The sequence below is a fragment of the Sturnira hondurensis genome, unplaced genomic scaffold (assembly GCF_014824575.4).
Source record: "Sturnira hondurensis isolate 20B ecotype Veracruz unplaced genomic scaffold, ASM1482457v3 Scaffold0008640, whole genome shotgun sequence".
NCBI lineage: Eukaryota > Metazoa > Chordata > Mammalia > Chiroptera > Phyllostomidae > Sturnira > Sturnira hondurensis.
This window is the reverse complement of record NW_028081271.1, coordinates 12,355,434-12,378,091: the sequence shown is the minus strand read 5'-3', so window position 1 is coordinate 12,378,091 and position 22,658 is coordinate 12,355,434.

Sequence of the window (22,658 nt, the reverse complement as noted above, 5' to 3'; positions counted from 1 at the left end):
ATTGTGGGCTCTGAAAGAAACTCTGTTCCGTCTTCTCTCCCAGCTTCTGGCCGTGCCTGGCAATCCTGTTGCTCCTTGGATTACAGATACATCACTCTAATCTCTACCTCTCTCGTCCCATGGCCTTTCCCTGTCTGCAGTTTCAAAGGGCTTTCTATGAGCAACTTGAGGCTGAGCTTCTTTTTATATTTACTTAGCACAGTGCCTAGTATTTGTAGACCATCAGCAAACATGTGTTGAATAATTGACCAATTGAATTAATTCATGAATTTTTCTGGTCGTCTACATAATTTACACTAGCGAGGGACTGCTGTTCTCATTCATGTTCAGTAAATAGTAAGTGTTCACCTTTGTTTCCCCATGTCTAGTGATGGATGTAGTCTTGCTTGACTTATTTTTCACATAACCTCTGGGTGACCCTAAATGAGACCTTTCCTATCTGGCACTTTATCTGGCTCAGATTCCTGGCATGGTTATCATTCCTATCTCTCCTGACTCACAGTTGGATTGACTAACAGGGCAGGTATTTAATCCCTGAAATCAATCTCTTCAGATTCGACTGTGCTGGGTCTGACTTTCTTCCAGCTCCGTGCACAAGCCTTTGTAATCAGCCCGTGATCTTGGGAGCCCAGAAAAGAGCTCATGGGTTTGAGGTACCTGGGTCCTCAGTCCTGGTGAGAACCACCACATATATCTCTGTATGGACGCACTGTTCCTTGGAGCTAAGCAGAGGAGAGCTGTAAACTAACGTAGTCTCTGTTGCTGACTCAATGTATGGTCCCAGAGTCACTTCATCTGGACGCAGTGCCCACCCTTTGAGCCGTGATGAGAGATAATTATGGGAACAAATGCAAAGCCTGTTAATTCCCATTTAAATGCCACAGCGTGTAATTTGAAGCCAGGCCCAGCTTATCAGTGGGAGGAAAATACCCAAACGGCAGAAATGTCAAAGGGAAGGCAGGCCAACAAGGACATGTCTCCCCAGTGGGAAGTGTAGTCCATCAGCCTACAGAGCTCCGCAGGCTCTGCCTTGGGTTGACATTTCTACGAGGATGAGGCATTCTGGGAAGCCAGTGAACTCTTCAGGCCATTTAATGTAATCTCCTCACCCTTGCCATGGTCACCATTGTCACTGGCCCTTCCAGGGGGCTCAATTAGTATTCTCATGTAGTTTTATGCCTCCTCACAAAACTAATTATTGGATATGTGGAACTGTTTTCAAAGAGGTTCAAGCATGACACTCAAATATAGAGGGACCATATGTCAAAATGTATTCAACTTACTGAAGGAACTAGCATGAGAGTAAAGTTGATTCCAAAAGCATTTTGATGTGCTAGATATTTATAGGCATTTTAGAAATAATAATTCTAGAATAAACTGGTGAGTGTCCTATAAGACAAAAAAAAAAAAGAGAATAAAATCAAGGAGATTATCTTCTTACCAAATAGAAAATCTACAAAGTAACAGGAAACCTCACAGTAGTATCTGGCTCCAGTGAAATAATGGCAAAACCAAACATAGGTACATCCTGTTAGATCAGTGGGTTCCCAAACGAGTTCTGAGAATTGGATCATGAGCATGTTTGACAGGCGTGAGGTGTGTTCTTCAGCCCACGACATCACCCCATACCACTAAATCAGAATGTCTGGGAGTAGGAGCCAGGGATCTGTATTTTTTGATATTCTGCAGGCATTTTCAATGTGAAGCAAAGTTTAAACACTGCTGCCCTAAATAAATAATCCTTAGGTGATTCTGTTAAACAATGAGTCAGCCAGACATCGAGAAGACATGTTCTTGACTTGGTTTTATTTCTAAGTTGGGGATAACTTTTTAAAAAACAAACTAATAAGCATTAAATGATTCTCCAATTAACAAAGCTCTACTTTGATTTCTTTGTTTTGTCTGAGCTTGGCCTGAATGCTACTCCCACCAACTGTTTGAACTCGATGAGTCTCCATTGCCTTTCGCCCTTCGGCAAAAATGGGACAGATGGAACTCACTTCTGTCAGAATGGTGGTGACAGTGGAGGAAGGTGTATAAGCTAAGTGTCTGAAACACCATCTGTAAACATGACTGTTGCCCATGCCCATGGCTGGCTGCTGGGGCGGGAGGGGTAAGCCAGTGTCAGGTTTTCTCAGCCAAAATATCAGGCTCCGTGTTCCTCAAAATACTGAGCATATACACTGCTCAGATAACTAGAATGGAAAAAACACACGTGCTCACACACCCACCCACCCATCCTTCAGTTCTGTCTCAGGGCTGACAGCAAATGGCTCAGCATACCTGCGAACCCCGGTGGAGCTCCAAAACCATAAGCTCTCTTGCAGTAAACCTCTCATCCGTCTGAATTTATTGTGTTGCACATGGTGCTGGTCTCAAGGTAAATGTTCCTCAAAAAGGAGAAACTGGTGCGGATTTTCAACCCGAACCCCTGAGTTCATGATGGAAGTTTTTTGTCTTGGGATTGAAACCACAGGACGTTCCCAACATTCACAACAAACCGCAAGATACACCTGGGGAGACTGCAAGGCCAGAAGAAAGTTTCCCAGGCTTCGGGAAGAGGAAAGTCAGACTCTCGGGGTTCACCTTTGGGCATTGTGGACAAAAAGAATTCCGGAATAAGGTTCTGAGATTGGGTTTAAAGAATTGGTTATTGTCCTACAGGGCAACACATTCTTGGCCTTGAGGTTGTCTTCTCTACCAAATAGAAGTCTATAAAATAGCACGTAACCTTCCCAACTCCATGTAACATCCCCACCTTTGGATTCTTCTCTGTGTTCTGCTCAAGCGTACAAACCTTGCTCTCTTTCTATATAAGACTCAGCCTGGTCAACAAGGCTCGTCATTTCCTGGTTACTAGGCAAGAATGGTAATCTTGTGAATGAAGCATAAATCAGGATTCCTAAAGCAATTGTTTGCAAATCTTCTGCAAGAGCAGAACCCATTTTCCAAGTAAAGTCACATGTCAACACATGTCTGACACAATGGGAAGGCTGTTACCTCACCAGCTGGCATGACACTTCTTAGAAAAGGGCATACAGAGGATGCCATTTATCGGCCAATTCCATATTTTTTCATTCACCTACTTGCTAAAATGTTTGTAAGCCCCAAATCAACACGTGTGAGGTTTCACTGTCATTCACAGACATCTGTACAGCAGCAAAAAAAGTTGTCACCTGCTGCACTTGTCCCCACCTGAGGTGGACCAAGGTGGCATTCTGCCTTCTTCTTTTGGCTCTTACGCTGTACACAGGTGTCCTTTTTGAGGTCTATTTAGTGCCACCATTTTTTTGCATTTGTATGCTTTTTTTGTCGTTGGGAATTTTGCCATGTAAAACGGTCCTCAATCATAGTGCCGCTGTGCTGTCTACTGTTCTTAAGAAAAAGGCTGTGTTGGGCTTCGTTCAGGCACAGGTTACGGTGTTCTTGGCTGTGCGTTAATGAGTCAGTGATATCTATTAAATAAGGTGTCATGAGACAGAAACACAGAAAACAAAGTTACGTGTTGGCTGGTTGATAAAAATGTGACCAGAGGCCTACAGGCGCCTCTCCCTGCATTTCCCCTGGGAGTGGTGGTTCAGTATTTACTAATTCACGTTTGCAGTGATTTTATAGAACATGACTCTTGTCAATAATGAGAGCCAACTGTATCTTTGTTTGGAAAAGTATCTGGATGATGGCTTAAGTCAGACAGTAGAACTCCAGAGGTTGAGGCAGAATTTTGTTTGCTCCTATAGGGGTGGAGTAAAAGGAAAAAAGAGGAAAAGAAGGGAAAGGGGGAGAGAGGAGCCACTGGGAGGAAGGACTGCCTTAGCTGTGTTTCAGTGAAGGGAGATCGATCCCAGCAACAGGGAAACTGAAGGGGTGGCCAAGAAAAGGCCTGTCTAACACAGACTCTCAGGATTTCTCGATGTGTTGCGTACGCCATGACCCTCTCCCTGTGACTTCCGGCTCTTTCTTGTCTACTATGCTCACATGTGCTTCTCATGATGGAGGTTTTTAGGTTTTCTTTTGTTTGTTTTTGTCCTCATGGGAATCAGCGATGTGGTTTGGTTTTCTGCCTTCAGCAAAGAGATGCGGAACTTTGTAAGGAGACGGGACTCCCCGAGCAGAGAGAACCATGATGCTCTAAGTCCCCCAGGATCCTGACGGCATCTGCCGGGGGGGTGGGTGGGGGGTGGGGACTGGACCAAGTCAGAGGCTTTAAAGTGGAAAACTCCTGGCCCGGATGATCTTACCTGTCCCTCGAAGGGCCGGAGGGCCCAGGTGACATCTGGTATACTGGGGAGCTGTTCAAGGGGCTGTTCTTTGAGGCAGGGCAGAACGCAGATTCCTCTCCCTTCGCCACCCACCTTGACTTCGCAGAACAGGGTATGCCAAGCAGGGACCTGAAATTTAGCCGACTAACAAATACAGGGCTTTCTCAGGCATGGGCCTAACACATTCTCTATTTACCGTGGGAAAGGATCACCCAGGATTTAGCTTAACACATCTGTTCTTACCTGGCTTTTCAGGAGGATCACAGGATTGTGGCCAGAGTCCAGCTGGGACACCCAGGCCTGAACTGGGGCTGGATGGGTTCAGAGCTCCCTGTGAGAAAAGGCAGCTGGGTGTTTGGTAGCAGCAGAGCCTGGACCCTTCACTTGTCTTCATGCTTCCCCAAGAATTCTGTGGTAATCAGGCTCCCCCACTGACCTGGCTTCTTTCCTGGAGGATGGAGCTTTTAATCAAAGGAAACCAGCCCCTTGAACATTTCAACAAAGCTCAAGCAGGCGATGATTTCCCCTGACTCCACCCCATGCCAGAAATGCTCTTGCCCGGTACATCCTTGCATTTCTCAGTAGTGGGCTGAGAAGAGAAAGAGCCGATGAGGAGAACTGGCCCCAGTGGATGTGGGGGTCCTCTGGACACCCCCGCAACGGGGGAGGTTGCAGGGAGAGAGAGGTTCTGTGGTTCCTGCGGCACTTGCTGAGATTTGCAGAGCAGACTTGAGTCCTCCTGGCTCACCGGGGTCTCCTTGCTTCTGCTCTGGGGTCTGGAATCCAATGACCTGGGACTTTGTTGTTCTATTTCCTGAGCCCAGAGCACACCCTGGCTGTCATTATATACGCCCACATCACAAACAAGTCTGTGTTTCCCTTAGCTCATGTTTTCTTCTTTACTGATTCCATCAGGGCTGAAGCGTATTTTCTCCTCTCGGGCTTTCAGACCAACAAATCAGAGATTATAAAGTTCTGTGGCAGGGAAAATTTACTTGCTACTCATAAATATGTTGGATGGAGGAGCGAAAGGAAGAGAAAAAAGGTTATTATTCAAAATGTGGTGATAAGATTTCAGGTTCTGGGAGTAAGTCTACCTACACACTCTTAGGAAAGCAAAGTGTTGGTGTCTTTCAATCATCTGAACTGTCAACTGTTTGGTCAGTTCTGTAAAATAACCATTAAATCACTTGTTTGACTCAGAAGACTGTTCAGTGCAGACAAAATACTCTGACCAGTAGACCTGAATGAATGTGGATGGGAAGTAACCCATATCCTTAACTTCTATGCGCAGTCTAGTTAAAAGGTTGTATAACAAGATGGGAAAGTCTCTCTCATTTTTCTCTTCTTTCTCTCTCGGCCCCATCCAGCTGTGTGAGTGTGGGGAGTGGGAATGTGGGGGTGAGCTGTGGGGATGGGGAGGGGGGCTTTAAGACAGGTCCTGCAGCCCTGGTGGCCCGGTGGCGGGTATGATAGGTTTCTTGTCTGCAGGGAAACAGAAGGTTGGAAGACCTGGCTCAGTGGGGCCAGGGGCTGGGACCCTTAGGCCATAGTTCTGCTGCCAAAGATGTCAATTTCCGTGGACCTCAGATCTTACCTGGTTGAGTAGGTGCCGGACAAGGTAGATAAAAGCACCTGGGGGACTCTTCACTGTTTCCTGCCAAACACACTGTTTCTAATCAGAACTTCTCATTGGCAAAGACTCATTAACCACATACCATTGCCAAGTACCCTGTGGTCCAGAGTGGCCTGTCTGCTCCTGGGTCAGGCTCCTGCCTGTGTATACAGGGTTGGGTTCACTGAACAAAACAGTGGTCTTTGGTATCTTGGTATCAAAGTCACACCTGAGACTTGCTCAGGACTCCAGTGCTGCTTGCTAACAGAGAAGAGCAAGTGCCCCTCTACCTGCCCATGACCCATGAGGGAGGTAGATCTTAGATCGTCAATCCTCCCTTAGACTTCAGGTTGCTTTTCATCACTTCTGCCCGAGCTATTGTGATTTCTAGGCTCCCTGCTGCCCAGCTCCAGTGCAGCCTACACGCCACTGTCAAGTTCCTCCTCCTTAAATGTGGCTTTGATCGTCATCCCTCCCCTGTTTGAAAGCTTCAAATGGTTCCCACGCCCTAGAGAGTGAAGACGCCACTGCCTAGCCTGTCACCACAGCCCCCCACAATACGGCCTTACCTGGCCTGCTCTTTTCAAACCCAGCTGCTACTTCTCTGCTGAATGCATCTTCCACCACAGTCAGTTCTCTGTAGGATGCTCAGAGCCTCCCTCACACACCCTTCCCTTGTGCCTTTGCTCACAGATGCTTCCTCCATGCGGAGATGTCTCCCACAGGCCACCCTCTTTCCATAAAAATACTCCCCATTCTTCAAGAACCAGTTATTTCTGCAACTAATTCTTAAATAGTTCAGTCCAGAGTGACGTCTCTCTTCATTTTCAATTTACTAGGTTGGTTATCAGCATTCATTTGTTAGCCCGATTCTTTCCAAACCCATCCTGTCAATAAGAAATTGGTGAGTGGGAGGGGTACACCAGGGCATTGGTGGTTCAGTGATAGAAGTTGGTGAGTGGGTGCCGGCACCTGGAGGACCCTTGGGGCCATTCCCTCTCCCTCTCACGGGGCAGGCATGGTCTGGAGGAGGGAGCAGAGGAGGAATAGGAAAGTTCTCAAGAGCAAAAATATCTGACATTTACCCTAAGAGAAAGGATGTTTCCTACATGGCAAGGCTGTTTTATTTAACAAATGGAATTCTTTACTCTTTGCTGTCAAATACACCGATTTCCAAAGTAAAGGGCCTAACATTGCATCCTTTATCCGGAAGGCCGATGCCGCTATGTTTATCTCGGCCCCCTGCGAGCACGTGCCTGCCCTGTGAGCTGAGCCAGGCACCCGGCTTACGCAGGTGCCCCAGCAAGGTCCCATTTGAACAGCACGGCCAGCGTTCAGACACTCTGCCATGAACCACGGGCCAAACCGGGTGCTCCTTCCTGACTCAGGCCTACGACCTTGACTTCACCAATTCATTAGCCTACATAAATGAGCCAGGCAGCCTCCGAGCACTGTGACACTGGTACAGGGTAAAGCCTTTATATATTATGAAGAGCTATTCTGTTCTTCCTAGCACCAAGGCCTGAGAAAGCCTCTGCGACTGAATTTTGAGGAGCTGCCAGCTGGGATGAAAGGGTCGGTTGACTACAAGTTTTAATGTCTGGTAGCCGATCCTCCATCAACTCTTGGTGTTCACTTTGGTTTCGGTGGCAGTTTCCTCGTTGGTAAATAAACCATTTTTGAAAAATATAATCTCCTGGGTCTCCTCAAACTCTAGAATTCTATGCATCTGAATCACCTTTGCGCCCCAGACTAAACTAACGACCTCTGCAGAAAGAAGAACATGCATCTGTGGAAATTTTTATTTTCACAGTTTTTCTCTGCTTGAAGTTTTCGACTTGTTTGTCTGTTTAAGCTGAAATGGCACACAATCATTTTTCCAAATTGCTAGCTCTGTTGGTATTAGTCAAGGTCCTTGATCGCAAACCACAGAAATCAAGCCTGGTTAACTTAATATAAAAAGGAATCCATTGGAAGATTCTTTGAGATCTCACAGATTCGGCTCCATGGACTGAGAACTGGGAGTACAGCAAGGGTCAGTGGCGAAGAGGCTGACTCTGTTTGTGATGTAGTAAAGTCCATACTGCCAAGAACCTCAATCATGGCACACTACCACGCTTTGCACAACTGTGTTCTGAGACCCTTAAGATAAAGCTAGAGTGTGCTGTCTGCTGTTTAATACAATGTCTAGATTTTCTGTCCATCATTTACATTTTTGACATCAATTTATCCTCTCATCAACTGCCATCAATGAGATAAAAGTAGATTTTTTCCCCACATTATTTTTGCTCTTAAAATACTAAAGGATTTTACATTAAGATCTGGTGTTAGCCTTCAAGTATTTTTAGTTTGGTGACTCAATATTTTCATAGTTAACAGTAACATTGAATTTGAAAGCTGATTAATCCCTGAAGATTCACTTAGAATTCATAGAGACTTCTGAATTACAGCTGATGCGTAGGTTGTGTTAAAACTTATAAATCTTTCCCAGCCTTCACTTCGTAATTGTTGAATCTATTTTTTATTTATGTTTAGGCCATTCATTTATTTTAAACACACAAAAATTTACAAGGCTCAGAGTTCCGTTGGCATTTGAGCATCCCCTCTGTCTCTTGGCTGAAGTGTCCCTCTTCCAGTGACCACAGTGTACATTCGAGGTCTAAAGTCATGTTCTGTGGCACATTACTCTTGCCTTTTGGAAAGCCCATGTACATTAAGTTTTTTCTTTCACAATTATACTCATGCCCCCTTTTGTATTTATTCACAACATTTGGCTCAAGTTGAAGACTTGGGAGTTAACAGAAGATAGAATTCACCCTTAGCATTGGCATTTCTCACCTGTGCAGGTAAATGACCTTATGGTAGGTCTTCATAGTAGCCTTTTACAGTCAAAGAGCTGACATTTCTTTGGTAATACCCTGAGAAACTGCAGAGAGATTTCAAGTACATTATTTAGCGTCCTAATCATTTCAAGCTTTGAAATAGTCAAAGACGCTTAACACGTACCATAAGCTGATTCTTACCTTTTTATACAGCGCTCTGAAGGGCAATTTTTAATTGCTGTCATTACCAGCTATGTTTCTATTTTTCAAATCCCAAAGTCGTTTGGGCTGCTTCCATATCATTACTTAACATTTCCAATAGTTTGCAGGCTTACCGTGATATCCCACCAACTTGGGCAAGGCTCCAGTTACCCCAAACTAATGCTTAGCTTAGATTGCCTTTGAAGTCTCTTCATCCCAGGGAGACGGTGATCCAGTGCTGACTACCAGCAATACTGGGGAAGCTGCATGCCAATAACCTTTAGCTATGATCTCAGTCTTTGTGATGCTGACTCATAAATTTAATAACTGTTTTAATTTGTAAAAGCACGTACACTGAAAAGATAATTGTGCTGACCTACCTTTGAAGCCTAGCCCATAGTTGCAGGGGGCGGGGAGGGCTGAATGAGATAAAGGAGTCAGGTCCTTGGCATAGTACTGGTTTTCCCTTTCGTTCTCCCGGTGATTGCAGGAGGCTTGTTTTAGAAAGAGAATTTCATTCCCAAACGCATTTGCTCACTTCTTCCTTGCCTATGGTTTCTAACCCTGCTGTGTTCTGCTGAGAGTTGGCGAGCCTGTGGTTCTCTCCTAACCCAGAGCTACAAGAAGAGAGTGGCTGCCATTTCATGTAGGGTACGCTCTGATGTGTGGCGGGGGACCAGCCAAACTGTCACACAATGAGAGCAACAGGCCAAAGTCTCAGTTGGGTTCACAGCAAATTTATTGGCGTGGGAGTCTGCAAATAGAGGGAGGAAATAATGCAATGAAAATTGCATTCGTATAAACACTTATAATTTCCCAAATCTCTACGTGAGTGAGATCAATACAGGTATTCTGTTGAGAAGATCTCTGGAGCTATCTGGAGCCTTCTTCCCCTTCCCCGGCTCTTGAACAAACCTCATAAAAAAATTCCATCCTACCCTTACCTCCAGTGGCTTGAGGGGAGGACTGGAAAGGGACACCGGTGCTTCAAGTTACGTGCAGGAAAGAGCCTGGCCCAGCTTGGAGCCTTCTGCTGTACCAATTGCGTAGGCAAGGCCTTGGAGGAACTCAGGGTATTCTGGGAGAAGAGATAAAATTGCCAACACCTTTGCTTGGCGTAGGTTTTCCTTTCTAAATTTCAGCAAGAGGTATTAAGACCATCTGGCTTTTGGTTCCACATGGGCAGCCCAACTGTGTCTCACTTCTCATGAACCCAAGCTTCCTGACCTGGCAAAGGAGTCCTTGCTCTGACCCGCATACAACTGACGCCCTTCCTCAAGGGCTGGCGAACTGCGGATTCTGGGCCACATACCATCAACCACGTGGTTTGGAAATAAAGTTTTATTGGAGCACTGCTACCCACAATTGGCTGCTATCATCCTACAGCAGTAGAATTAAGTCCGGTAAGGCACCAAACCTGAAATGTGTACTATCTGGCCCTTTGCAGAAAAAGCGTGCAGACTAATGCTCTGCTCACCCCAGCCAGCTTGCCTTTCCCTGCAGAGACCAGGTTTCCCAGGCTCCACCCCTTCCTAGATTTTCCTAGGAAAGGTGTCCCCAAGTGTGTTCATGGGGTTTCCTTTCCTTCTCCTTTGAGCCTCACTAGAGGCATCAGCTGCCTCAGGAACATTCCTGTGAATCGAACTAAATGTTCTTGGGGGATAAGAATTACATATGATTAACCTCATGCTCTCAGGGCCTAAACATTGCTTGATACAAAACGGGCACTCAATAATGTTTGCTGGATTTATGCACCTAGACACGCTCTGTCTCATCGTGCTGCCGATGAGAGCAGGACGGGAACTGCCATGGTGTCGCGATGTTTTGCTGAGAATCTCAATGGCCAATGCAGGGGGTTTCCCCACTGCATAACCTGCTGCCGGGTCTCAGACTTCATCCACAGTTAAGTCTGTGGCATGAAGGGAGCCACACTCTGATGTGCATAAACACTTATAATTTCCTAAACTTGTTTTGATTGTTACAACCTCTCAATAAGAACCTCGCGGGCTCTAGGATAGAAAAGCCCCAGGGCCATTGACAGAAATGTGCTGTGTCCCCTCTCCATTAGTACCAAAGGCGAGGTCCCTCTCAGATTTCTCCAGAACAGCTCTGATTCTGAGATCTTATTAGGTGCTGCCTGACCTAACCTCTGTCTCCTTCTGCAAAAAAGCCTTCTATTTTGGGGTGGATTGCCAGAAGTATAGCTAACGTGGAAAATTAATTTTATGAGGCATTCACCAGGGAAATGTCTAGGTATGGATTTCTCAGCGTACAATGAGTGAGGATTTATATATACATATGCATGAGCATAATTTACCAGAGCGCTAAATGATTAGAAAAATTGCCCTTCGAAAAATTGTATCTCATACTACAGTGCGCAGTTGCAGGTTAGTTCATCTTTCTTTTAGTTCATCGCCTGTTCAGTGATGCTCTGGAAAGGGGCAATAAAAGATGAAAATTTATGAATCAGTACGGAAAATGATCTTGGAAGAAGCTAAAGTAATTCACTCTGTGATTGATTGACATGTGATCCAGCCCTGATGATCCCTTGGGATTCTTGCATTATGACTAATTCAAATTTAGCTTCTAAAGGAACTGCAGTATCTGATATGAAATAGGTCTTGTCCTGGCAAGGAAGAGAGCACGCTCTGTCCAGTCCAAATGATGCCAGCAGGTAGGGTTTGTCTGTGGTGCCGCTGACTGCTAACCACACAGGCACTAAATGTCCGTCCTGCGCCGCCTCACGGGCCTTTTGTTCCTTTTTCTTGCTCTTCTCTTTGTCACTTCAGACAATGGCTGCTATTACTAGGAGAAAATTTACAGTTTGTCTAATCCCATGCTTTCATTTTATAGACGAAGGAAATGAGATTCAGAGGTGAAGTGACTTATCAGATGTCCCTCGTCCATTTCACGGTTGCGACTTGGACCCGTCTGCCCTGGCTCCTACGGCCACATTCTCTTCGGGCCATCGTGCCCCTGATGGAAGGGCTATAGGAGAACTCATGGAGACAAAAACTACATCGGTCAGAATTCCTGATTAGAAACAATATGCAACTCTGTGATTGGCCAAGAGGCAAAGGAATCATTGACAGTACCTCCCGATGCTCTTGGGAAAAGTGTATTTTCCATGAAGAGTAGTCTATAGGGGCCTACCTTGTATGTGTCTCCTGACATGTGCCGACACTGAGTAAGCACATGCCATCTCTGAAATGAAAGGCATTCCTGAAAATGCACAACTGCTAATAATTAAGATAATGGAACATTCTCATGTTCTGATTTTAAGTTTGAGGATTTCTGAACCATTTAAAAAGTGAAAGAAACCCAGCACAATTTGCCTTATTGCATTTTTTTGAAAGTACAGTTGGTATACAATATTATATTGGCTTCAGGTATACAGAATAGTGACTTAACATGTATATATCTTAAAATGCGATCACCTCATTAAGTGTAGTTATCATCTGTCTCCACGTAAACTCACCACACTATTACTGACTATACTCCCCCTCACCTTTGTCAGGCACCCCTCCACCCCCTACCTTTTTGTATTATTATGGCATTACATTAGAGAAACCCACTGGCTTTCATTGCTGCTCATGATTTCTTTGTTATTAGTGGAATAATTTTTTAATTAAAAATTTGTTAGCAATAAACATCCTCATGAGGATTCCACTGGACAAAAAGCACTGGTAACAGGATTCTCCTCCGACATCTTGCAGCTATGCAAAATCACAAGCAATTTTGTAAAATCTCCGATAGTGTGTGCCCTGGTTCTCAACACATTGTATCTGAACTTGACTAATCATTGTGTTTGACAGTAATGGGGTACACGGGCAGGGATGCATATGGTCTGGGCAGTAAATTTTTATTCGTTGTTAAATAACATTCACCACCAATAAGACTCTGTTTGTGTTGGTGGCAGTATTCCTTTCTTCTTTCTGTAATGTGTAGAACATTCGCAGGGTAATTCATAACAAAGAAGGATTCAGATAATGGCTTGCACAAGCTCCACAATGTTTAAATCAGGGCAGTAAAACCTGACGGACGGAAAGGTCAGAAGTTTGTCTAGACTATCACAACAGCTATCTGGGTGCGTTTGCCCCAGAACACAGCTCCCTTAGTTAATATTCCTTTGGGTTTCAACAGATTTGACATTTCAGAGTGTGCCTGAGCCTTGGGGCAATTCTTCTTTTCCTCACGTTTGTCCTCACATTTCTAATTATTAAGAGTTTTAATACCTTGTTTCAAAGTCACATCACATGGTTTTATTGGTCATTGATCAGCTACAAGAGCGGTGGCCAACTGTCCCACACAAAGCAGCTGTACTAATTTGTGGCTTTGGTTCCCTCCTTTAGTGATTTGTCCAGTTGACATAGCTCATTTTATCCCTCTGAGCCTTTCAATTGCAAAGTAGAAAGGGGGCAATGCAATGATTTCTAATTCCTGTCTAGTCGTCAGATTCTCAAGGAGGACTCACTGCTGTGCTATGCGTTTCTATATAGAAATCTAAAATTTAGGTGAACCATTTTAATGGATTTTGGGGGAAGGGAGAATAAAATTTATTGCATAAAGATAAAGCAAAATAAACGACAGCATTCACAGTGGAGGCATGAACTTGGAGGGAATAGATGGGCTTTTCTATTATATGTGAGTAAGCAGTTGGAGGTATTTGGAGAGGCCCCAGGAAGCCTTGGATGTGCCAGCAGCACACGAGGGTGGCAGCTGCCTCCTCGGTTGAGAGCTTGTCCCAGGCATCCCTCTCTCTTCCCTCTTTCCCTGTTTTTCTCCCAAGTTAAAACAGGTGAAAGGGTGTGAGAGGAAGCAAAATGCTGGTCATAAACTGGAGGTGGGAGAGGTGAAGGCAAAGCAGTTCTGTGCGTCACGGAAAGGCAGAACACCACGACGGAACGGTCCTGGCGCTCAGAGCCATGCTAGGACTTTGGCAGCTGACCCCTACAAAGATTCCACACAACGCTCTTGCGTGAATATTTCTGGTGGTTCCTATCTGTGTAAGAGTAGTGACTCTTGTGGAAACCGCCTTGGTAACAGCTTCCCTGGGTGTTTTCCCAGTGCAGGCAGGGAAGGGAGCAAGAGAGCTCTAGGATGCTGTGTCCTTCCTCATGTAGAAAGAAGCCTCTCTGGATCCCTCGCACATCCCCGCCTCCGCCATGCACGCCAGCCGGACAGATCCAACCTGCTTCCCACGCAGCCTACCCAAGGCCACGTCAAAGCAAAGGTTATCCCATGATGCCTCTCTGTCACTCTTACGTGAATTCAAAACACTTTCACAGCAAGACGTGAGCTCTCTTTCCCCCTGTAGGCCCTGGAGATTCCAAGTAGAATTGCCAATAATGTATTTATTTAAATAAAAAGTCATTAAACAAGCAAGATGTCCCATGTGTGTTGACCTATAACCAGCGACAAAATGCAGAATGGTGCTTACCTCTAATCCTTTTCCAGAAAGAAGAAAACCCAGAAAATTTGGCTTCATCTGGGGTAGAATGATTTTGTCACTTGAGAAAGAACTTCTTGTGTAGAAGATTAATTAGAAACTAAAATAGCTCACCAAAGCCTGACTGAAGTCCTTTTTCTCTCCCTGGAGACATTTAAACAAAGAATAACCATCCACCCACTTCTCTGCCTGGAAACAATTGTCACTTTGCTGGAATCTCGGGCTTAACAGCCAGGTTGCCATCCCCACAGTAGGAGCTGTGGCTGACCCTCCAGCACAACATAACCACAGACCTGGGGCTGCAACTGGGGAGTCTTTGTCTTTCAGGAGAAAGTAGAAAATAAAAGAATAGGACATGGGAGATAGGTGGGGTTTTTTTTGAACTTTCCTTAGCTTAGAGAGAACCGAACTCACTGAGCAAGCCCGTATTTATTTGTGTCCATCGACCAGTCAACAAAATATCATGCAATATCCAGGGCATGGTAAACAAAGGCAACAGAAAATATGACATGGTTTCTCCCTACCTCAAGAAACATACACGGCTGTAAAACTATAACCAATAGTTACAAGCACCATATGATTCAGGGCAAAGGATTAGCACCGAAGTGCCTTACAGATGAGGGGAAGTGGAGTAAACGCTCAGAGTCACACCTGTTCAGGGCAGGTCTCAGGAGCACCATTCCACAGGCAATGCATTCTCACCATTCCATAGCCAATGTATGGCACGTATGGCTCCCTTGCCTTTGGCTCTGGCTGGAGGAAAAGGCTTAATATTTCACAGAAGAGATGGCTAAATTGTCTGAATCTTTGGAGCCAAAACGTATAGCCAATTTGCTCCCTCTTTCTTTCTCTCTTCAAATAAGGATAATTACAGCTGAAAGTGTTGTGGACTTCCTGGGCTCCTAAAGACTGGCAAGAATTCCAGCAGAGGTGATACTGAAATTAGTTCCTGTTGGTACATTAGTGGCAACCAATCAGAGCAGACTCCTGTCAGGATACTGTCCAATCGGAATGGAAATAGGTCATGAGCAAAGCTGGTTCTGCACAAACCTTGGTCTCCTGCTCCTGGATCTTGGTGATGAGGGCTTGACACATTCTGCTTTTCTCCTGCCCCTCAGTCTGCGCTGCATTTGTTATGTAACTGAACGTTGATTTACTCCCTCATTAGCGAGCGATGCACGCTGATCAGAAAGTCGGTTGTGAATTTCCATCATCCCAGTGCTCACCCTCCACCTCAAGACACCCCATCATGTGGGCTTCCGGCTTCAGGCGGTTGACTTAGGGACTTTTTAAATAAGACCTGCTTTTTTTTTTTTTCTTTCCCATGCACAAAAGAACCTGACCTCATCAGAGCCCATCTGCACGAACTCTTCCAAAGAGAGCACATCCAGAAAGGACGGCAGGATGCACGCTCCACTGGGGATATTCAGATCCCCCCTTACAAAACAGGGCCTCCTTCCTTTGAAGTCCTGTTGATACAGGGTGCAGCCAAAGGGGGGTGCCCAGGAAAGATTTGAAATGGTGTCCAGAACTCAAAGTGTACAGGAATATTGGAGGAAATATTAAGATATCCTCACCCCACCCCCAAGGTGTGAGTTGGGGGAAGGGACACATAGACCAGGAACATGCAGGGCTGTTTTGTAAAGCCACAGCCCTGCAGCTAATCCATGGCCTGGTCATTTAACATATCTATAGCCTTTGGCGGGTCACTTGGATATNCGGAATGGAAATAAGTCATGAGCAAAGCTGGTTCTGCACAAACCTTGGTCTCCTGCTCCTGGATCTTGGTGATGAGGGCTTGACACATTCTGCTTTTCTCCTGCCCCTCAGTCTGCACTGCATTTGATATGTAACTGAACGTTGACTTACTCCCTCATTAGTGAGCGATGCACGCTGATCAGAAAGTCGGTTGTGAATTTCCAGCATCCCAGTGCTCACCCTCCACCTCAAGACACCCCATCGTGTGGGCTTCCGGCTTCAGGTGGTTGACTTAGGGACTTTTAAAATAAGACCTGCTTTTTTTTTTCTTTCCCATGCACAAAAGAACCTGACCTCATCAGAGCCCATCTGCACGAACTCTTCCGAAGAGAGCACATCCAGAAAGGATGGCAGGATGCACACTCCACTGGGGATATTCAGATCCCCCTTACAAAACAGGGCCTCCTTCTTTTGAAGTCCTATGAACGATCTGTACGGAATTCTAGAACTGGCCGGCCACGGTCCCGAACACGTGCATTCACAGGGAGTGCCCTCCGGAGAGCCCCAGAAGGTAAGTTATCTCTTTTACAACTGTAGCCAGTCGGAAGTTTTGAGGCAGACCTCATGATGCAGGCGCCTTGAGCAAAGGCTGTCGCATCATTAGTCAGTTTCTGTCCCGGTCTCTCTCTCTTTCTGCAGGGTAAGTGTAAAGTGCAAGCTCAGCAATAGTCGTTTGCCTCTCTTCTCTTTATCAGCGTGCTGGGGAAAAGAGAGAGGCAGTCCGTGCCTTCCACATCAGGCGGCTTGCAAATGATTTCATAATTAAGGATTTGGGTGAAGTGGAATGTCCTGCTGTATTGTTTATTTAATAACCTGGCTGTACTTTGCAAACTCAGTCATCCACAGCTAATTCCTACCTAAGAGAATAGCTTCCCTAATGTGCCCATTGATATACATACACTATATACTTATATTCATTGACTCTATTCAATTGACTATAATAGATGCATACGTTCATCTGCATCAGCCTAATCTTGATGTGGACTTTAAAATCTGACCTTGTCATTCATCCTTTGTGGGAAATTATAGTCATATTTATTTTATTTGGTACTGGAGCTAAGGCCTGTGACTTTTTTATTAAGAGGCTGGAAGGAAGAGGTATTTGATAACAGAAAATAAAACCATACCCTTAAAGTTCACTGTGATAAGTAAATTCAAAACAATATCCTAAAAGGTCAAAGCCATTTTTATTTCGGAGTCTTAGGCTGCAAAAACATTCAGCTAACATATGAAGATAGCTTTAAAGAAACACAAAGGTAGTTATGCAAAATTTTTATTATATTTTACATAACCATTAAATGAGGTTAAAAGGATATACTTCTTTAATCTTAGACCCCTAGTAACAAAATACCATTGTGACTTAACAAGTCCTTATTATAATTTTTTCATAAATACATTAATGATAACTTTAAAAATGTATTAAGTTATTTCCTTTTTTTAAAAGCAGTTTAAAATACTTGTTTTCTTGTATCTTTACTGTGGCTAGAACTTTTCCTAAGGGATCACAAAGAATTTTGCAACAATATCTGGTGGCAAATATGAGCATGTCTAATATTTAGTGGGAAAGTAAATTAGTGACTTTTCCAAAGATACATGGAATGGAGACCTAGAAGAAGTAAGATTTTTTTCATTGCACATTTTCTTTTAAGCCTCACCTGAAGATACTTTTTTTTTTTTAATTTTGAGAGAGAAAGAGAGAGGGAGGGAGAAACATCAATATGAGAGAGAAACATAGATGGGTTGCCACCCACATGCACTCCAACCTGGGATCAAACCAGCGACAATTGGGTGTGCGGGACAACATCCCAATGAACTGAGCCACCCGGCCAGGGCTCATTTCACATTGCAAGTGTCTGGATTGACTTTCAAAAAGCTGGTTTCTACTGTAGTGATGATTCAGTATTGTTTTCCCAAATAAGAATAATGAAAACAAAACCAAAAACACCTCATTCCTATTTTGTGTTATCCATTCAACTCCATCACCAAATTTTATTCCGCGTTTTAAATAATCTTTGACAGTAGAAGTGCTCAGCCTTATGTGAAGAGGCGGAAGAAGCTTCGACTTTTCGCCTTGTGTCTTTAGGGCAGCTTCATCTGCCCCCAACAATCCATCTTCCCCATGAACTTGCAAACCTGCTACCTAGCTTGTAAAGCTGAACATATTTTACACCCAGAACTTAAGATCTTTATGTCATTTATGGTAACCATTGCCAGATTCCAAGCAAGGTCATTTTGGTTACGGTAAACAACGGTAGCCTTTAACCGAAAACACATGTACAAAGATATAAGTCAAGACCATGTGAAGAAACAGTGACCACTGGAAATATTCCTCATCTTCTCTTATGGTTCAGCCCACTCAGGCGGGCTGGCTGAGATGAAGAAGAGTACTGTTGAGTGGGAAAACTTGGCCTTCGTATGTGTCTGATAATTTTCTTAAAATTTGTATAAATTGTTATCCCAACAGTAGACTATGACTGTACATGACACTTTATAATATAGTGGAGAGAATAGTTTTATGCTAATCATTGGTTCTAAACTTTTAAAGAATTAACCCATAAGGACCCATCAATTATGTTCTCAATTATAGAGTTTCTGTAATAAAGAAGCATACATGTTTAGGCATTGAATAAAAATACTTTACTAAAAAAAGAGGTTCAGTTAGAGCAGCCCAATGTGAGATAATATGAGTGTTTAAGCACAGAACCAAGCAGTAGGAAGTGAAGAGACTGATGGAGGAGAAGCCGTAAGAAGTCTCCTGGACTTGTTGCTGGGAGACCTTGGCAGGGAAGGAGAAGGAAGGGAGAAGGGAGAATATAAGAATGGAACATTTGCACGACTGTCCTTGCCAAAAGAAAAGCCCAGAGTTCATGTAGTTTTTGAGATGAAAATCTATGAGTGTGGTGGAGACACGCTGCATTTGACATAGTGCTCCTCACGCACACATTTCCGTTCTCAACACTGAAGGACTATTGTACTCACTCTGCTCACTTCTGACCCCATACAAGACTGGATGGTATAGGAGTCGCTGACATTCCGGGCAATTTGAGAATTCCTGGCGGCTTCCATAGGGTCATTAGGAGTCATCCCACTGCCCTCTGTAACCTCCAGTTGCTTCCATCTTCAAGAAGGTTTTTGAAGCTTCCTTTGCTTGCTTTATTTTTAGCTTCCATACTGGCATCCATTGATGCCTGAACTTGACCAAACTCCATTTAGAAAGCCCTGCATTGTAGACACTGACATGGTCATACTGGGGAGCTGGGTGGCTGCCCAATCCAGGCCAGACCCTCTGAACTCAACACTGAAAGGAATGCCTGAGGATGGGTCCCCAGGGTGTGCTTACAGCCCTTGAAGGGATGAGACATCTGCACTGGTTGGGCTTAGAGCATCTCTAATTATTCTGACACATCCAAGAATGCCTTGCCCTGACCAGCCTGAGCCTGTGCGATAGCAGAGCTATCTACTGGAGTCGAAGAGAGCCCAGGGGGCACATTCCAGCTCGGGCGGCCTTACAGCAAAGCAGGCAATGCTGGACCTGCAGAATCCGGGCCCTTTAGGACAGCTCTGGGAACCCTTGAAAGACTACAGAAGCGTCTAGTTTTTTCTAAGCTAGTCAAATTGCAAAGATTGCAAGCGATAAGGCTTCTTTTGTGACTTCTCAGGAAACAAGTCAATTTATCAGATCTGTTCTCCTCCAGGCTGGAGTGTATTTGCCTCGTTATTCTTTTTTTAATGCCATTAAGCTGAACCTTTCTTCTCCTTTGCTGTAATTGGCACATGAGAATTTAAGCTTTCTCCCTGCCCTTCACTCAACAAATTATTTTGTGTATCAGGAGTAACAGGGATAAATGAGAAGCGCTGTCTCGAAGGATACCTTCAAGAATTCTTATTATATCCGTCAGTAGAGAAAGGCTGTTTCTTTACATCACAGGAACGGGAATTTTTTTTTCTAATATGAAGTACAGTCAGAGGTTTTCCTCTTTGCCTTCCATTCTTGAACAAATTCAGTCCTAAAGCCATTTGGTACAGCTCTGTACACACAAGAGATGGGTGGGGCACAGAGCAGCCTAGAGTATGGGCTCAAATGGGGTATGGAAGCTCAAATAGAGAGAGGGACAACCCAGTTTGGTGGTGGGCACCGAGGAGAGTGGGGACAATTGAGTGGGGGGAGGGGGCACCGTCCGCAATCAGAGTACGAGCAAGTTGAGTAGAACCTGGTGTAGGGAGTCAGAGCCAATAACACAGAGGAAGCTGCCTGCAGCAATGGAAGATGATTTAGCAGCAGTGATGAAAAATGGGAACACACAGGGAGATCGATCACATGTATAAATATTAAGAAAAATGGGAGCCCGGTTTCTCACTGTCCGAGAAGGGCATTACAAATAGGGAAAGGAAGAAAAACCAAACGACCCCTGGTTACACCTACGGAACTAAGAAAGATAAGCCACAGAACCGAGGACCTCGAGGTGAGGGAGCGCTTGCTGGCCAGGGAGCCGCTCTCCGAGGGCTCCCAGAGAGCCTGCACGCTGGGCTCAGCACACACCCTCCGTCTTTTTGTTTTCTGAGAGTCTGCATGGAGTCTTGCACTAATGTTTGTTCTTAATGTACCACCTTTTTTCCTTGGGGCAGAACACATTTATTTAAATGTTGTGTTTTTCCCTGTTGTCTGACAGAACAATTGAGCCAAGTTGAATCCTCAACAGATGCAGTAAACCTGACTTGTTAACAAGCACCGCCTGCGGAGTCCCATTTGTCCAACAGGTGGCCTCTCCAGCTGACTTTACGGGGTCCAGGAAGCACAATCCCACCTCATTCACTGATGCCCGAAGCATCTTTAGTGGGACCAACGCCATTTGTTCTATAGTTAAAGTGCAACTATCATTTGCAGGGATAAATCTGTAGACTTCAATTCACTCTAGCATAGCCTCAAGTGAGAACTTTTGTCATGGTGAAGAAGAGAATGCTGGACCTGAAGTGTGACGAGATGGTTTTTTTACAATGTAACAAAATATATTCCTCATCCACAGTTGACCATACCAGTACTTCAGAACAGTGATTTTCAACTGGTGTGCCAACCGGTGTGTTGTAAGGATTTTAAAACATGCAACACCTGACTATTTAGTCGGGAGCATTGACCTCTTTTCCTTTAGATTGTTAAAGGAAAAAAAAGTGACAACAGCCAAGACAACAACAGCCGTCTGGTGTGAATAAATCAAAATTATACCTATTTTTTAGTCAGATCAGCCAAAAATACGTATTTTTGGTGTGCCGCAGAACTGTAGTCATTCGTTAACGTGTGCCATGAGACGGAAAAGGTTGAAAGCCGCTGCTGAATGTCAGAGCCTTGAAAACCACCATCTAACAATAAGAGAGTGAATAATGTGTTAGGAAGCTGCCTTCCAGGGTGAAGGGATTGCAACAGGAGCCAGCTGGGGAGCCAGCTGCCCGGTCAGGAGACAGGCCCCGCCCAGATGAAGGGAGTGGCAGAAGAAGAAAGGACAGGCTGTGACAGGCCGGTGAGGGTGGAGCTTCCCACTCCTGACCGTCCAATGGGCGTCTTCAGCCCCTAGTGACCTCCCTCCTCTTGTCCAGTCCCAAAGGAGTCAACGCTGGTAGCTAGCTAATCTGTAACCAGGGCGAGGGGAGAGACCTTTTCTTTTTGAAATAAAGACTGAAGTGTTAAGCAATATAAATAATATATTCGACTATACACTCTGAATCCTATTTAAATTGAGTATAGACTTTACTTTTTAATTAAGAGTGATCAGAAAAGTCACAGGTCTGCCCAAGAGTGCATTCAGGATCAGGAAAGAGACCCATCGATAAATAAAATCCATGTTAAAAAGTAAGAAAAATTTAATCGAGCAGGTTTTATAATCATACTTTATGAATCCTGCTTGTTCAATTATTGGTTGACCATTTGAAAGAAAAAAAAACAGAAAACTGGCTATGGGAAGTGCTAATAACTGTTCGACTAATTTAATGACTGAATCAATGATTTATGCTTTTTGACTCATTGGAGAATTGGTTATGGGAAAGAAAATAGATTGAGAGAAAAGAATTTGAGGATGAGTCCTCACTGTGTGAGAAAAAATCAGTTTATGACTCAGAGGAAATTGTGCTGAGTTTAAAGTCTTTCTGGTAATTTTACATCTACAAGTCATTGACTGGGTGAGTAATTGCAAAGGAATCGAGTTCTCAAGTGAAGTGGGGAGAGGGAAAGCCCTGGAAACTCTTGGTGTGCAGCATCGCATTGTCACAAGGCCAGGACTAAGATGATGCAAGACAGAGGTGCAGAGTGTAGAAACTGACGGAGGTGTCACTCTCGGAGCGACCCTGAACTTGAAGGCTCCCGAGACTGACAGACAATGAGGGCCCTAAACAAGGGGGCAGGCGAAGGGGTTCTGGCTGGATGAAGACAATTTATCCCAGGTGACCAGAAGCAGGTAGAGCCAGTAAAAACCAAAGTTACAAAAGAAACCAAACCAAAACAAAATGAAGGTTGAAGGACAGTGCAGAGAGTTCAACCAGAGGAACGAAATCTGTCCCAGCTTGTA